We start from the raw sequence: 5,643 nt of genomic DNA on the forward strand, positions 1-5,643 counted from the left end.
CCCTGATCTGTTCCTCTTTTCCTTTCTTTGCCTTTGTTCAAGTAGCACATCCTGTGCACCAGTCATCTACCCTGTTATGGGTGTATGAGTGGATTAAGGATTGTTTCCCTTCCAACCTCCTTATGCAATGAAATTAAGCCCGTTCAATATGGTGGAATCTTACAAAAGTCAACTTCAGACTGGGTATTACTATCATCTGTATCTATCTATCTATCTATCTATCTATCTACCTATCATTTATCTATCCAATACCTGTGCATGCATCTAAACACTCCTAAATTTTGCTTCATTTAAAGATAACTAATCTTTGAATCTATGTCACGTCACAGTTTTTTTTGCGCGTGATGGTTGCTCATTAATTATCTGGTGAATACAATGATGGTGGGGTCACATGAGGCTTTGGGAGACAGATAATTGCAAACAGCCACACCATCAGTTTGTCCAGAACATTCCCATTTTCTACTTCTGGCGAGTGGCTTCTTTAAGCCTCAGAGTACACTGTCCTTGCTGAAAGAGCCTTCCATTGTCTGAGTCGAGTACCTCCTCATGGAACCTTCTGCATTCTGCATTCATTTCTCTTCCCATGATAGACTTTGTCTCTCGACGTGGGAGTGAAGGATTGTGGTATAAGTCTCTGTCATTGTGGCTCAGTTCTTGGAATAACGTGTACCACATTACCCAGTGGATAGCTCAATATTCTTCTCTAGTGATTTTTGGAAATATTTCAGTTGTCACCTTATTACAGCATTGTGGAATGAATTATACATTCAGAATATAACTTGGTCATCTTTGGTTAGGTAGCATATTTTAACAAAATCATTGAGCTTGATTATGGTCAACTTGGAATACAGAGACCAAAGGATGAGAAATGTACAACTGGCCAAAGGATCTCTCATTTTATGAAACTCAAATTTCATCTCCAGGAAAGATAAGGTGTGATTTCAGTAGAGAGCAACAGTCGCATTCAGTGTGTGCCTAGTGAGTCAGCTCTCTGTCTCAGCCCGGAAAGGCATGTTACAGAACTGGCTGAGTCTGGCTAGCAGCTTTAGATCTGCCATGCTCTTGGTAATTGTCTCGTCCTCCTACTGTGTGAAGATGCTCTGCCACACACCTCTCTACCCAGTTGATCATGTGCTCTTCTTTCTTTTGCTGCTTTCTATTCTGCAGAGACATGATAGTCCAGCTATCATCACCTCCTTGTATACTCTGTGGAGCCATTCCCATTCCCCTCCAAAGCCATAGCAATTTTATTCCTCCGGACATCATAAAGGTAGTGGCGTTTCTGAATTGGAGCCTGCTGTGCCGTCTCCAATTCAATTGCATTCTGGATTTCTTTGATGGAAGCCTGCTTCAAATTTTTGCTCGTTGAGTTTATCAACAAATTCTCCAATCGAGGCACCGTATTTTTAAATTACATACACAAGTAACCCAATCACTGATATGGTAGAGATCATCTCTGGGGTAATCACATACATATTTTTTTGGATTGACAGTATTAGATAACTCCAGTTCCAAGCACGTAGGGTCCTGAAGAATGCCTCAGGGATCAGTCCAAGCTGAACTTTCCCTCCATGTTCAGGAAGAGGTGGTAGAGGGGCCAGACTTGCCTTCCCTGTGTTAAGGTCCTCGTTGCCTGCAATAACCCTGAATCTAGGAGGCCTGTGTTCTTCAGGGAGGAGGCAGGAGTCACCACAGCCTGGGACCACAGGGTCAGCCAGATGCCAGGTGTCCCAGTGACCCCAAGTGGGGAATCTCCTTTAGCAATCTCTGTCTCAATATTAGTGGCATGCCAGATAGTCTGTTGTGTAGAGGCAATATTACTTAGACAAGTGCTAGGAATCTTCTGTGGCCATATCAAATGGCCAAAAATTAAAATGTGGTCGGGAGGCATGGGTAAAGATTTTGAAACTGAGTTTTCTGAGAGACACCGTGATTCCCAGATCGGGCCTTCCTGAAGCCTTTCTTGAGCACAGAGGCGTCTACCCAGATTGTGTCCCTCATGGGGAGTGGACAGTGACCTCAGATACTAACACTGAGCTGCACCCAGCACCCCAGGAGCTCCTATGGAACTCTAACAGAGAAAATGTCATCCTCTCATTTTCATTTGTTCTTTTATTTTTTTCCTAAACCTTGACACGTGTGCTCAAAATACTGTGGGATTTTTAAGAGAAGTGTAAAACATCAGAATTTATTTTTATGTGTTTCATACCTAGCCCACTATAGGTATGCAGTAAATACTTATTGTTTAATATATCTGCCAAGCGTGTACTCTCAAGATTGGGACATCTGATTTTATTGATCTAATTGTCTCTGGTGTTTACTCCATTTCTGTCAAACCATGCCTTATTGGTCTGAGGTCTCTGGCAACAGGCCTCCACCACACATTCCTCTAACAGTTCTACCAGGTTGCCTCTTTAGACAGTGAGAAACTCAAAGACAAAGGAATTCTGAGTTGCACATTCCAGAAGGATATACAAAACAAAGCAACTCATATATTTTTTTTAAAAGCAAACTCAGAATTATGAATTAAAGCACTAGCTAACACCCTGTGGTCTTTTGGAATGTGACCACCAAAAAGCCATCGCCATGGGGGCAGGTCTGGATTGGTTCAGCATCTTTGAGATGCCGGCTGGACTACAGGAGGAGTTTGCTGCATTAAGTAATTTATGGGGTGCTAAGAAGTTCCTTAAGCTATTATTAAAAACATGCAAACTCCTCCCTGGTTAGACTTCTAGTAAGTCAGACTTCTAACTAAGCAGAACTGATGGGCCCGTCTTTTGATGTTTAATGAGTTCTGCAGCAGATGTGAGATGGGATGGACGGGGCTGTGGTGGTGATTTACTGGTCATGAAATGGAATGATGAGAGCCTTCTCCAGAAAAAAGAAAATGTAGCCAAAGGACAGAGCCCCACCCCCTCGCCTTCCTCTCCCACCAATCCCTTCCCCTTCCTTCTTTGTGCATGTGGTTTTGATTTCCTCTCCCCCGTGCCTCTCAGTCCCAGGATCATTTCCATTCAGACACACACAGAACACTGCAAACTAATTAGCCTTGGATACAGCCACAGGAAGTCAGGCTGCCAAATCCTCTTTCCCCCACAATTCCTCAACGTTCTCAGCCCGCCTCAGGCCCACAGCCTTGCGCTGGGCCTCTCTGTATAAGTTGCCAGTTCTAATTTTGCAATTTCCCTTCACCTTATCAAATATGCCCTAAGCCTGCCAGTGGGTTGAAGGGGGAGTCCTCCTTGTCCTCTGGATGTTTTTTTCCCTCCGGCCACTTCTCTCTTTGCTCCCAACAATTTGGGAGGCTGGTGTGGATACAGTTTCAGTGCTGACTTGCTAATCTGACCTTGGTTAGTGTTTATAAAGGAGAGCGTTGCCCATCAGGCAAAATTCGAGAGAACTCCTCAAGAGGCTTTTCCACCTGACTCCCATCCACACCTCCCTAGGACCCAGCACCTCTGACTTCTCTCAGAGGTTAACCTATTTTCCCATCAGCTGCAGGCAACAACTCTTCCCCAGCAATTTTGATTGAGGGGCTTTGATACTTAAATAGTTGTCAACATAGAAAAAATGAGGAGATTTTAAATACAGCTCCAAACTGCTTGCTTCCTAGGGAAAAATTGGATCTCACAGTACCAGATTAGCATTCTGGTCTGCATAGTATAGTTGGCAAAGGCAGGGCATGTTCTATGCCCAAAAGAAGAAACCTGGACCCTCCAAGTCACTACCAGCTCCACTCCTCCTCTTCTCTATTGTCCTACTTGATATGACCCACCTATCCTTGCAAGTGCTTCCATTTGCCAGTCTTGCTCTAAATTGAGAAAGAGACACTTATTGTTGAGTCCCAAGAGACCTGACAGGGCTTTTTTTTAAAGATTTATTTTATTTTTTACTGGAAAATTAGACATACAGAGAGGAGGAGACAGAGAGGATGATTTTCTAGCCAATGATTCACTCCTCAAGCATCTGCAATGGCTGCAGCCGAGCTGATCTGAAGCCAGGAGCCCAGAGCCTCTTCCGGGTCTCCCATGTAGGTGCAGGGTCCCTAGGCTTTGGGCTGTCTTTGACTGCTTTCCAGGCCATAAGCAGGGAGCTAGATGGGAAGCAGGGCCGCCGGGATTAGAACCAGTGCCCCATATGGGATCCTGGTGCATGCAAGGTGAGGACTTTAGCCACTAGGATACCACGCGTGATCCTGGCAAAGCTTTTTGTATGACTCTATTTTTTCTTTTCAATAGTCATCCATTCAGTTACATCCTATGAGTTCTCAGGTGTTTTCCCCCATCAGACTGTAAGCTCGCTGAAGGCAGGTTTATTGTTATACCCCAACCTTTGCACCATGCCTATGTATGCAACACACTTTTCTTAAGAGATGTTTTTTGTTTTGATTTCTCATTCATAAAAACTTACTGGATGTGCCCTGTGTTGTGCTGGGCATTATGTAACATATGTCTTAATGAGCTCAGAATAGGAAATGCAAAGGTGGGAAATAAGTTAGGCATTAAAGGGAGAGAACTCAAGAAGTTCAAACTAATGTACTTCTAATGAAGCAAATTCTTAGGGTGAGCGTCTCAGAAGAGGATTACTCAGGCAGAGCTTTTATCTTCGCAAAGTTGCCAGTGACGGAACTGTATTTGTTTCTAAGCAGCTTCTAATGACTTTGTTGTTGTGTGATAGGGTCCTAAAAATATAGAAATCTCACCATGAGTTCACTTGGCAGTAAGCCTAGCAGGATAGAAACAGATGCATAGCATATACTCATGGTAATAATGGTACGTAAATTACAAAACATATTGATTGTGGTGATAGTGAGATAGCATGAATAAAAGGTTAAAATAGAAAATATACAAAATGTGAAGCAGAAAGAACATCCTATCTTCATGAGCTATCATGAAAGAGATGAGCATGTCACAGTGCTCTTCCAGCCTATCACCACCAAGGAGGAACACTGGCTACAGTTTGCCTAGTCCTTGTAAATCATGGATGATGCGCTCTGGTTCAGCACTTGGCATTTCCTTTCCTAAGAGTCTGTTCAACAAAACCAGAGTTTACCGTTCAGATAATCTCACAGGACCTTTCTTCACAGAATCTCACTCCAGAGAGGCAAGCATAGTATCGCTAAGAAGGTTACAAGAATAAAGTAGGTGACTGATAACATATGATAGCTCTGTATTGTGGTACAGAAAGTAAACCTGTGACCAACGTGTTTCCTTTCACAAACAATGGATGGCACTTGAGTCACATATTACCCTTGAGATAGATTCACCAAATGAATACTAACAGCTATGATTAACTAATGATAGGTATCATAAATAAAATACCACACAGAACATTTTAGAAAGCTCATTGTTGATTTCGAAGAATTTTATTATTAGATATAGTTCATGTCAACTATTCATATTAAGAGCTCTGTAGACACACATCTGCAGCAATTGTGATCTTGGGATCTTTGGCCTGTTAAAAAATAATTCTGAAATTATATGTGTGTGTGTGCTTCCTGTAAAATGAGACTTCAGTTCCAGTGGGGTTTAAATTTCCATGCTAGACATTGAAGCATATATTTAAGTTGTGGATAGTAAATATATGATACACATGTTGCCACCCACCCATTCCATGGCCACTAGACAAATTACTAATTGATCA

The 5,643-nt window shown here is 42.6% G+C and overlaps 1 pseudogene; it reads right to left on the reverse strand.

Moving 5' to 3' along the window:
- Positions 1–983: 983 nt before the first annotated feature.
- LOC121168738 lies at positions 984–1,891 on the reverse strand (annotated as a pseudogene).
- Between the last annotated feature and the right edge of the window lie 3,752 nt (positions 1,892–5,643).

The sequence above is a fragment of the Ochotona curzoniae genome, unplaced genomic scaffold (assembly GCF_017591425.1).
Source record: "Ochotona curzoniae isolate NIBS_2020 unplaced genomic scaffold, NIBS_Ocur_1.0 scaffold_1037, whole genome shotgun sequence".
Lineage (NCBI taxonomy): Eukaryota > Metazoa > Chordata > Mammalia > Lagomorpha > Ochotonidae > Ochotona > Ochotona curzoniae.